Genomic DNA, 12,106 nt, shown 5'->3' with positions numbered 1-12,106 from the left:
ATTTTGAGAGAGAGTGCACCTGCTCACAAGTGTGAGTGGGGGAAGAGCAGAGCCCAGCATGGGGCTCGATTTCACGAACTGTGAGATCATGACATGAGTCGAGATCGAGTTGGACATTTCACTGACTGAGCCACCCCGGCACCCCTGTAGACATATTTTAAAATCACAACTTTCTTGATTTTCCCCCTTTGTGACTGAGTGTCTGCAAAAAACAAACCAAACTCAGGGGTTTAGTACATGGTCAGCCAATAAACAGATAAATATGGCTCTTTTATTCTTGGGGTAATTTATATAAATTTCAGCCTCCAACCTAACCATATAGGTGCTCCCCCAAAAGCTTCATGGAGTGGGGGTTGGGTCTGAGAAAGCCAGATTTCTTCTTCCAGCTTCTCAAACCATGCTGTCTTCTACGCCCCATGAATATGCAGTGGCCAGGAGGTAGCTTTTCCCAGGGCAGTCAGAGAGTGGGACACCAGGAAGGGTGGATTCTGAACAGGGACGGGAGTGTTTGGTTGCACTCACCTGAACTAATAACAGGTCAGATACAGGCAGCAAATGGTAAGAGCTGAGTGAGAAGCTAGCTGGTTCTGTTCTACTGCTGGTTGGCAAAGACCAGCCACAGATGGTAAGAGGGTTGCTGTGAACAGACTTCAGTCCTGGGATCAAGCAAGCGCCAGAGCTCTGCTGGAATCACCCGCAGTACCACCAAGAGATGTGAGGAGTCACGGGCAGAATTCTAGGCTTGGATCTCAAAAACAGAGACCATGGTGGCTCTGGCTCCTTGGCAGCTCTTAAGTGTACAATATGAGGAAGGGAGCACTTGGGACCAGATGGAGAGGTTGAGAGGCAGAGCGTGACTGTCAGGCCACAGAGTGAAGCATCGTGCCATGGAGACAGATGGTAAGAGGGGTGCCCCTGTCTGCAGTGGCTTAGTGCCTTTTCAGTCCTCATCCTGACCGTGTATCCTTCGCATAGGGCCTCTTCAAGAGCCCCAAAGCATTTGAATTTAGAAGTCAAATGTAAGTATTCCAAGCTGTAGTCCAGGCTAAGGGTGTTTCACCGCTTTTTATCTTTTCTCACGTTTAGAGAAGAAACCCAAGTTTCTGATACACTAATTGATAAGGGAATCATACGATAGTATAATTTATGAAACTGGGCACTGGGGAGAAGATGCCACATAGCAAGAGAGCCGAGAAGCGTTTTCTTTCCAGAATATTCCTGCCATTAAAATAAGCAAGAGAAGAGGCACTAGGAAACATAGAAAACACACAGATTTATACTTCAAGACACAGACCTAATATATATGTCATTAGCCTCCTAAAGAAATTCAGCGGCTCTCCTGGTACCACCTTTAGGCACAGGTGGGAAGGGTCTGCCAGAAGGGACTCTGCTCTGGTCCTTCTCCAGCTGCATCCCTGCATACTGAGCAGGAGTCCTCTGAGCCAAAGGAATGTGTCCATTTGGAGCTGGTTTCACCTCTTCAGATGTTTCTCCGTTTCTCCAGGTAAAACCAGAAGCCAAAAGTCCCTGCCTTCTCCCCTAGATCTTGGGCTTCTCCCCTAGATCTTCTGATATATACTCCTGGACCTGTGGAGTGGCCAAGAAATGACAGTTTTGTAGAGGAAAAAGTGGACATGTGGGCTGGAGTGCCCATGGAGTGTGGGGCCTAACTGGCCGTGGGAAGTGAAGTAGGGAAGGCTGCTGTGTGGACACCAGCTGTCTCTGTTCTAGTAGGGAGCTCTGAGAAGTCCCAGAATTCTAAGTTCAAACCTGGTCTTCCAAGTTGTATTGGAAGTATATTTTCTTTCTTTTTTTTTTTTTTAACATTTATTTATTTTTAAGACAGAGAGAGACAGAGCATGAATGGGGGAGGGGCAGAGAGAGAGGGAGACACAGAATTGGAAGCAGGCTCCAGGCTCTGAGCCATCAGCCCAGAGCCCGACGTGGGGCTCGAACTCACGGACCGTGAGATCGTGACCTGAGCTGAAGTCAGACGCTCAACCGACTGAGCCACCCAGGCGCCCCTGGAAGTATATTTTCAAGGTGAAAGGATATCTATCTATCTATTTAATATATATTAATATATTAAATACATAAATACATAAAAATATAAATATATATAATATATAAAAAATATAAATATATATTTTTATATAAAATATATATTTATATATTTTATATATTATATATATGTTTATATATATGTTAATGTTAAATATATATATATATATATATATATATATTTTTTTTTTGAGACAGACAGAGCATGAGCGGGGGAGAGGCAGAGAGAGAGAGAGGGAGACACAGAATCGGAAGCAGGCTCCAGGCTCTGAGCTGTCAGCACAGAACCCAACAGCGGGGCTCAAACTCTTCAACTGCGAGATCATGACCTCAGCCAAAGTCGGATGCTCAACCAACTGAGCCACCCAGGTGCCCAGACATATGTATATATATTTTTTAACTTCACAGTTTGTTAGTTTGTTTTATAACTTTTACGTATTGATTCATTTAATATGTGGGCCTCTAAATGTAGACTTTTTGTGGACCCCACAAATTTTACGATTGGTTCTGGCTCCCCATTTAATACAAAATCAAGTTAAATCAGCTTGGCCTGGTTTAGAAGGCCTTTTTCTTTTCTTTCTTTCTTTCTTTCTTTTTTTTTTTTTTTTTGGTAATGTTTATTTATTTTGAGATGGGGGGAGGGGAAGAGAGAGAGAGGGAAAGAGAGAATCTCAAGTAGGCTCTGCACTGTCATCTCAGAGCCAGAGGCGGGGTTCGATCTCAGGAACTGTGAGATCATGACCTGAGCTGGATGGTCCACCAACTGAGCCAGCCAGGTGCCCGGCCAAGCTACTGTTTTAAGACCCAGCCTCATAGTCACGTAGTCATGTCTTTTCCCACTGGCCTTTTCTAACTGCTTTTATTTGAGCCACTTACTGGCATTCAAAGTGTACAACTATGAATGGCCATTTTTTTCTTATTATGGACAGGATATGGACAAGGAAACACCAATACATAGACATTTTTCAGACCAAGAGGGGGGACCCGCCCCTCACCCCCAAAGGAAAAAAAAAAAAAAGTCAGAGGAGTAACTAGGGAATCAGAAGAATGTAGTTAGGCACCAAAGGAGGAGATGGCCACCATTGTCAAAAGCTTCAAAGAGGCCATTGAGAAAGGTGCCCCAAATAGAACATTTGCCCATTAGGAAAGAGGTCTTTTGTGACTATTGAGAGAACAGCAGATGGTGTGGTGTGAAAACAACATTGTAGTGGGAAAAATAAGAGATGAGAAAGTGGAGACAGCAAACATACTTTAATGTCTCTCAAGAAATGTGATTCTTAGAAGAGATAGAGTACCTTCAGAGGGTGGAGGAGGTAGGGTGGTTTTGTTCTGTTCAAATGTTGGAGGATACCGAGTGTGTTTGTAGGAGAAAAGAGCTGGATTAGAGGGGAAAATTAATAATGGGGAACGAAAGGTTAGATGATTCAACAAAATCTGGGAATGGCTGAGATCCAGTGCACAGGTGCAGGGGTTAACCTTGATGAGGAGAAAGGGCACTTCTTGCTGTGGGTAAGGGAAGGAGGGCAAGAAGATGAATGAAGGCTACAGGACACGCATAATAATGGAGTGGTTGGCCGGACTTAAGGGTGAAGAGATTGGCTGTCATTGTAAAGGCTAAGATAGCTTGAATTTTCTGGGATTGGGCCAGACTTCAAATATTCAAATATCACATTCTCCATTCATTCGTTTCATTTATTCAGTGCCCTGTCTGTACAGACACTGGGGTCTACAGTGATACAACTTTTCATGTAATTTTGGATTTTGTTATACTGGGACTCGAGTGAGATACACTTTTTACTCTTCTAGAAGGCTCAAAGTAGAAATAAATGATCGAATCAGAAGAGTCCTTTGTCAGACCAGATGTCCCAACTTGGGGTTTAGAAAACACGGGCATCTCAACAATGGCGCCCTGTTTGAGGTTGAGAGGGAAGAGAGGCGAGATGGGGGGAAGGGGGATTACACCCGGGTAACCCCAGGAGGGTGCGCCTTCAACCAGGAAGGTGCGAACCTTCTGCGCACTTGGGGCCGCGCTGTAACCAAGGGTAACGGCTTCTAAGCCTACACGGGTGTGCAGACCTGCTTCTTCCCCAAACCAGGGGCGTCTACGGAGGCTGAGCAGGACCAGACACAGGCCCAGCTTCGCCATCCAAAGTGCCCTCCGGCGATCTGCCACCGCCTGTGACTATTTGAGGTCACTGTTACTTTTGCCCCTAGTTAATTGCGAGGGGCGGGGGAGGGGAGAAGCGGTGGGCGGGACGAATCACCTTTTCTATTTTACAATTGGTCGCCACGGGCTCCGAGTCCCGCCTGCTACGCCGCCGCCGACAGGCTCTCCGGGCTGTCACTCGAGCCGCCGCGGCCGCCCCTGGCCGTGGCTGGGATCTCGCGGGAAGAGCGGCGGGCACGGCTGTGGCTTGGTCTCCCGGCTGCGCGCGAAGCGGGAGGGCTCTCCTCACACAAGCGCTTCCTCGCGGAGAGGTTAGAGCTGCGGCAGCCGCAGGCCTGGGCCGCCCCTTCCCTGCCGCCGCCTTCTCTTCCTCCGGGCTTCTCGGTCCGCTCGCCCTCCGGCGCTCCCAGGTAAGGAAGCCCGGAGCGCGTCTCGGCTGCGGAGCGGTCGGGGAGCGGGGACTCTGAGCAGCCGGAGCGGGCTGGCTCCAGACGGGGGCGGCTCCGCGGGCTGCACGGCGCTGCCTGGTGGGCGCGAGGCTTGGTGGAGCTCGGGAGCGCGGGGGGCAGGAGGCGGCGGGGTGGGACCCGGGTGCGGGCGCCCCAGGGCGGTGTGGCGGCTGCCGGGGCTCCTGGGGCGAGGCGGTTTATTGGGGATCTTGGGGCTCTTTCCACTTTGGGGTGGGGGTGGGTGGCGGCGCACAGGGTCCCGCCTCAGGGTCCAGGGAGATTTATCAGGGTCCTGGGGGTTCCTCGAGGTGGTGTAGCGGGGTTCCGGAACATGGAGGGGGGGGGGGGAGTCCTCTTACCGCGGTCTCAGGCTCTTTGGGGGCAGAGGATTCAGTTTAGCAGGTCCTAGGTCTCTGAAGGGGCAGATCATTGGGGTCTTCGGGGGTCCTTTGAGCGGGACTGTTTCGCATCCCTGGGTGGAGAAGCAGCGTATTAGGGTTCCGGGGAGGGGGTTCTGTTTATCCGGGTCTCCCGGCGAGAGGGCGATGTATCTGCGTCCTGCAGGGGTCGGGCAGCCTTGGTGGGCTGCTGGGGGCGGAAGGGTGTTCGGCGGAGCCCGGCGTCTTTTCTGGGGTTTCTGTTTTGCCCAGAGGGGGGCGGTAACTTGGCATGGTCTTCAGTCTTTTCGGGGGCGACCGGGCGAGTTATCGGGTCTCCGGGTGATCTCGGATGGAGGGCGCGGCTCAGCAGGCGCTTGGGTGGGCTCGGGGGCTCTAGTGGCGTCCCGAGCCAGCCCCGCTAGACAGTCTGTGGCTGGCCAGCATCCTGGACCAGGTCTCTTTCCTAGATGAGATTTACTCAGCGCCCAGTGGGAAGATTGATGCGTGTCGTTTCTTAGTTGGAGAAATCGTGGGTTTGTTCTGCAGTTTGCTTTTCTCTGCCCCGGGATCCCTGTGGGGGCGTGCTCGGTCTTGCTGCTCCGGGAGCGTGAGAGTGGCAGCGCCTTAGGTGGGTATAGACTCTAGGTTCTTTAGGAGGCGAGTGTCCTCAGGTGGAGCGTGCCAGACGCTGAAGATACAGAAGGCTGTGTGGTTTTGGCTTCACTTTCCTAGATAGTCTGCTTTGCTGATCCTGCAATATTAGATCTGTCCTGAAGTCTTGCCTGAGTGCTGGGCAGAATCAAGTAGTGCTGGGAAGTGTGTTCCGGCTTCTCTCTGTCCTTTGAAAAACGTTCGTGGAGAGGGATAGCTTTTAAGTTTGGTCTCCAAGTAATGCATTGAATTTGAGGTCCCAGAGCTAGAGCTCTGCGTCACTTGAGACCTGTAAGCTAACAGCTCTTTTAGAGAATCCTGCTTTAACAGTTTGATTGTGAAGCTTGAGTTAGTCTTGACTCTAATGGAGAGTGCTTGGTAACTAGCCCAGTCTTAGGTGAAATTCAGATAAAATGGCCTGTATGTATGTGCATGTGGTTTTTTAAAAAAATGGATAGCTTGGAAAGTCTGCATTTGCTTGACATTTCTTCAGGTTAGATAGCTACTTTATCACAGAGGCCTGTAAATGAAGCCCGATGTGGCAGGCAGTGGAGTCCATATTCACAGTAATTTTGTAATTTTGGGTAAACAGACAAATTTGACTTTGCCAAAGCAAAGAATTTTGCCTGCCTTAGCCTTTTTCTTAGTGTCAGTTTTTTTAGATTGACATTTCTTTTTGATCTTAAACCAGAAAGATTAGGGACAGTGTACTTAATCCTTGAGTTTTGCAATCATTTTTTAAAAAGGAGGGACTCCTACGTAGCAAATATTTAACTCTTTGAAGAGTGTAAGAGTTTTGTTTTGTTTTTTGCTTTAGTTATAATTCAAACCAAAATGCCTGATTGACTTTTATGGCTATCGAAACTGATCAATTGAGCAGATATTTGGGTGGAACTATAGCTAAAAAACCCTAAGCAGACCATTTTTTCCCCCTCATTATTTTTGAAAGACAAATGATGAATTAAGCAAATTTCAGTAACTTTGAAAAAAAAAGCAGCTTTCATGATTTCTAAGTAAACATACTAGTCAGTCAGCAAAATCTTTGGTTATCCGCTAGGTGTCACAACATTGGAGGTACAGTGATTTCCAGCTCACATATAACCTACGTTGAGCTAGAGAAAGACAGCAAATAAAATGAATACATAAAATAATTAAGATGCTGATAATGAAGAGACATTAGGGTTCAGCTCACTTTTTAAAGTAAGCCCTGAGTAATATGATTGATGTCTGTTGTCATAACCAGGAACCAAGTAAGGTAATGATCTATCTTCTGAATTATTAAAGATGGAATAATGATCAGTAGAGTTTGGGTGTTAAATATATATTGACTCTGAGGATTAGTACCTTTTGTTATATAAGCATAAACAAGTCTGTAAGGATACATATCAAACTTCAAAGTATTGGGGGACGGATTCTTTTTTTAAATGTTTATTTATTTATTTTTGAGAGAGAGAGAGAGAGAATCCCAGTATGTGCTGACTGCACAGAGCCCGTTGTAGGGCCCGAACTCATGAACTGTGAGATCATGACCTTAGCCAAAATCAAGAGTCAAGACCTTTAGTCAAGACCTTTAACCTACTGAGCCACCCAGGTGCCCCTTTGGGGCATTCTTTAATAAGAGAGCATTGCAGAGTCCTGGAAGAGAGCTGTTAATTTTATACTTTTGTATTATTTGAATCTGTTTCAATGAGTGGACATAACAAGTGGAAACTAAAGAAGTCTAAAAATTAAAATCTTTTGGTCACTATGCAAATTTGTGAAAGGTACAGTATTTATAAGGCATTTTGTCAGTGTTGCCACTCCCATTGTGTGTACTAGTGAAGGAAAAAATCTATTTCAAGGATCTAAAATTATAGGGGATGGGGAGCACAACAGAATAAGAAGAGTACTGAGCTCCAAATAAAACGTTAACACACGTTAAAGATGTTAGATGTTTAATTATATAAAAATAAATTAGGGGCGCCAGTCAGTTAAACAGCCAACTCTGAATCTCAGCTCTGGTCATATCTCATGGTTCGTGAGTTCCAGCCCCACATCGGGCTCTGTGCTGACAGCTCCAAGCCTGCTTGGGATTCTCTCTCCCTCCCTCGCTTTGCTCCTTCCTGCCTCTCTCTTTCTCTCTCAAATAAATACACTTAAAATAAAACAAATTAAGGCCTTTCTATTTTAAAATTTAACTATTTCCAAGTTTGAGAAGGGAAGTTTTTATAAACTCCTTAGACGAGAATACTTTGTGTTTCTGTGGATGGAGGTGTTCTTATTGTGGCACAGACTTCAGGAAGAGATTTCTTTTGTCCAACCTATGGACACATCTAAAAGATTTGTTTCTCTTCTGAGGCATATGAAACAAAAATAGTTTTATGGTTCATTATTACTATAATTTATTACTATTTATATTTCATTATTACTATAATGGGTTATCGTTCAAGATTCTGGAATGATAAATGTGATACACTAAAGCAATTTTTAGAAAGGAAATCGTAAGATATGAATTCCAATCTTCACCGTGCTATTAACCATATGGCCTTGGGTAATTTCTTAAGTCTCTTAGGGCCTTAGTTTCCATATATATAAAATTACAGAGAAGTCCCTGTCAATAATCAGTGCAAACTCCAATTCTAATGATTCTTTTGCATTAGTTTTGATGTTGCCCGTCAGCAGTATTCCGTGTACAAAAAGGAATGGGTGCCTTAAAGAGTAGCTGGTTCTCAGGATACATCTAGATCCATGTATTTTTATATATGATACCTAATTTTAGAAACTTCTTTCTTTTTTTTTTTTTTAATTTTTTTTTTTTTTCAACGTTTTTTATTTATTTTTGGGACAGAGAGAGACAGAGCATGAACGGGGGAGGGGCAGAGAGAGAGGGAGACACAGAATCGGAAACAGGCTCCAGGCTCCGAGCCATCAGCCCAGAGCCTGACGCGGGGCTCGAACTCACGGACCGCGAGATCGTGACCTGGCTGAAGTCGGATGCTTAACCGACTGCGCCACCCAGGCGCCCCATAGAAACTTCTTTCTTTTTAAGATATATAGGACATATTTAATTTCAGAATATACATTCATGAAGGTACATGATTTTTTTTTTTAATACTTTAGATTTATCTGTTAAAGCATTATTATTTTCATTTCTGATTTCTGGTTCTATAATAGAGTATCTGTGTGATAAGGTAATGTACTTATTTAACTTAGGGTGTAGAATGATGTCTCTAGTGGTTGACCCCTTTAATCCATTCTTTACGCTCCTGCCAAGGTGACTTCTAAAATGCAAATCTGTTCAATGCTTCTTTCTTAAAAATCCATACTCTCCTTTACCTACAATACACATTTAGTTCTAACTCTTTATCATTACTAGGCCCTTCACCATCTGGCTCATTTCCTGCATTTCCCCCGCCGAAAATCTGAAGCTCCAACTGTACTAATCCAGTCAGTTCACTGAAAGAGTCATACTGTTTCCTGACTCAGAGCCCTCTCATATATTCTCCCCACTGTTTAGAATGCCTTTCTTTCTCCCGTCTTGCTGACAAAGTCTGCTGCTTTTTCAAGGTACAACTTAAGCACTATCTGCTTTTTAAGTCTTCTGTGTCCTCTGGTTGTCCCTCTTTCTTACCTCACTGAGTTATGCACTCTCTGTGTCTTGTTCATTCATTCTCTTATGTTCACTGGTATGCTGTAATTATTTATGTCTGTTGCTGGGTCCTCCCGGACTCGAAGCCAAGTTTATATTTGTCTTACTACTTTTTGAACCTCTATTGCTTATTTTACACAGTTGGCTCTCATTACAGGTTTGAACTATCTGTGCCAAGATTGACCATTTTCATAATGTCCGAGTTAAGCCCAAATCTAAGTCTTGTCCTATTTTTCTAAAATTTGGAGCTTTTTAAATTATCTTATTCTCTTACCCTATGACCACAAACTGATATTAGATCTGTAGTTCTTATCCTCATATTTAAGAAGTGAGATTCCCAGCACTATAGGAGTTAAGGGTTACTCTGTTAAACTTGCAGATTTTGAGGCAACCACTAATCCCTATAACTAAAATTGGTAAGAAAGTTATAAACTAGTTTGGGTATTTCAGATCTTGGTATCAGTGATGTGGTAGGTATTTTTTACCTACCTGGCTGCTTTCTGTATGGGACATGATTGTTGTCAATGCGTGTGTGTCTTTATATTGTCTGTTTATTCGCTGAAGATTTAATGCTTGCTCAGGGTCATTATCTACTAAACAGCATGCTATAACTAGATGCAGGTCCGTTGTACTCCAAGTTCTATGCTTTTCCAAATCCTATACTGCTTTTTGAAATGTGACTGCTTATTTAGTGTATTAAAATTATTCATAGATATTTTATTCATTTTATAAATTGAAGAAGTAGGTTGTAATGTTTATTCATTCAGTTTTTTCACAAAAGCTAAAGTAGAGACTTTGAGATTGTTTGGACTTAAGGGATCATTTAATCCAACCCTTCGTGTAGCATATGAGGGAATTGACACAGGCAAGAGTAGTTGAATGACTTGCTCAAGATCGTGCAGCTAATTGGTTAAGATTTTCTTTGTTAAGCTAGTTGTACACATAGGTGTTAAAAAAACCATTACTTGAAAGGAATACCAGGTGCCTCTTCCCTCCTCCCCCCAAGAATAAAAGCCTGGAGTGGTTTTTAGAAAAAGTGATGTCGAGGATCTCAGAGTCTTAAGGACACGGCTCAGAGAAAATCCGGACTTTGGATCATGACGCGTGGAGACGCCTTGGTACCTTTACTCACGTAGTTCCCTAGTCTTTGCTTCTGTCCTTCCTCTTTTTTCTTTTTGAAAATCTATCCTCAGTTTACTAACTTTATGCCTGATGGAGTTGTTATTGGTGTCAGCCTTACCAGTAACCATTTAAGTGCCATCCACAGGGCAACTGTAGAGATAGAAAAAAAGCAAAAAATCTAGTCACTGCCCTAAGGGGCTTGGTTTATTTGGGAGTGGGAGACAGTATGTATTTGATTGCAAGGTAGTATGTAAAGATGTCATGAGCGATACAGCTGTAGGAGCTCAGAAGATATCAGGGTGGATTGGGCTAGTAGTTACAGAAATTTCTGTGTGAAAAAGATTTGACTTAAGTTAATCTTTTAGAAATATTTATTTATTTAGTGTTTATTTATTTTGAGAGAGAGAGTGCCTGTGTGTGGGAGAGGGGCAGAGAGTGAGGGAGAGAGAATCCAGGCAGGCCCTGCGTTGTCAGAGCAGAGCCTGACTCCGAGCTCTTAACAAACTGTGAGATCATGACCTGAGCTGAAATCAAGAGTCGCATGTTCTACCCACTGAGCCAGCCAGGTGCCCCGATTTTAGTTAATCTTTATTTTTTTAAACAAACTCCCTGTTTTTATTATTATCATTTTTTTTAATATTTGCTTATTTTGGGGAGACCGAGAGACAGAGCGCAAGCAGGGGAGGGGCCGAGAGACGGGGAGACACAGAATCCGAAGCAGGCTCCAGGCTTCGTGCTGTCAGCACAGGGCCCGACATGGGGCTCAAACCCATGAAGTGTGGGATCATGACCTGGGCCAAAGTCAGACTCTTAACTGACTGAGCCACCCAGGTGCCCCTAAATTAATCTTTAAATGAGGAGGTGGAGTCAAACTCTTCATTAAACTCTCATTGTTTTGCTTTGTTTTGTTTTCTAATCTTACCTTTGCTTACTTCCCTGCAGTCATGGTGGACTTCTCTCTGTTTCAGGAGGCCTGAAACATGTTCTTCCACAATCCGTGTCTCTTTCCCTTCCTTCAAGTCTTAGTTAAAATATCACCCCTTCTGTGAGGTCTTTATTGGCCACCTTGTTTAAAATCACAGCATCCAAGGGGCGCCTGGGTGGCTCAGTTGGTTAAGCGTCCAACTTCGGCTCAGGTCACGATCTCGCGGTATGTGAGTTCGAGCCTCGCATCGGGCTCTGTGCTGACTGCTCAGAGCCTGGAGCCCGTTTCAGATTCTGTGTCTCCCTCTCTCTCTGACCCTCCCCCGTTCATGCTGTGTCTCTCTCTGTCTCAAAAATAAATAAATGTTAAAAAAAAAAAATTAAAAAAAAAATCACAGCATCCTTTCTACACTCTCTTCCTATTTCTCTTCCCTGCTTTGTTTCTTTGTTTTCTTCTTTCTGTTATCCAGCATACTCTATATTTTTATTGTCTTCCTACCCCTAGTATACTATAAGATCCATGAGGGCAGGGAGTTTTACTCATTTTATTCAGTGCTATCTCCCTAGCACCCAGAACAGTACCTGTTACTAAGTAGGTGCTCAGATTTTTATTCAATAAATAAGATAATTGAACTTTAAAGCAGGAATTTGAAAATTATTTGATTTAACTTCTCCTTCCTTTGTTCCTCTTTCCTGGCTGGCATAGAGGAAGGGGTATTTTTCT

General features: G+C 44.3%; 1 protein-coding gene across 2 annotated transcripts in view; it reads left to right on the top strand.

Annotated features, from left to right (window-relative positions):
* The first annotated feature begins 4,466 nt into the window (after positions 1–4,466).
* Positions 4,467–12,106, top strand: part of GLCE (glucuronic acid epimerase) — a 113,470-nt gene continuing 105,830 nt past the window's right edge. The window contains exon 1 of one of the 2 annotated variants that reach the window (XM_042941562.1): positions 4,467–4,638. The gene's annotated coding sequence lies outside the window, so the exon portion shown is untranslated. Of the gene's footprint in view, positions 4,639–5,586; positions 5,686–12,106 lie in introns of those variants that run through there. The other variant, XM_042941563.1, reaches the window with a different exon arrangement.

Source organism: Panthera leo, chromosome B3 (genome assembly GCF_018350215.1).
Source record: "Panthera leo isolate Ple1 chromosome B3, P.leo_Ple1_pat1.1, whole genome shotgun sequence".
NCBI lineage: Eukaryota > Metazoa > Chordata > Mammalia > Carnivora > Felidae > Panthera > Panthera leo.
This window is presented reverse-complemented; position numbering and strand designations above follow the sequence as displayed.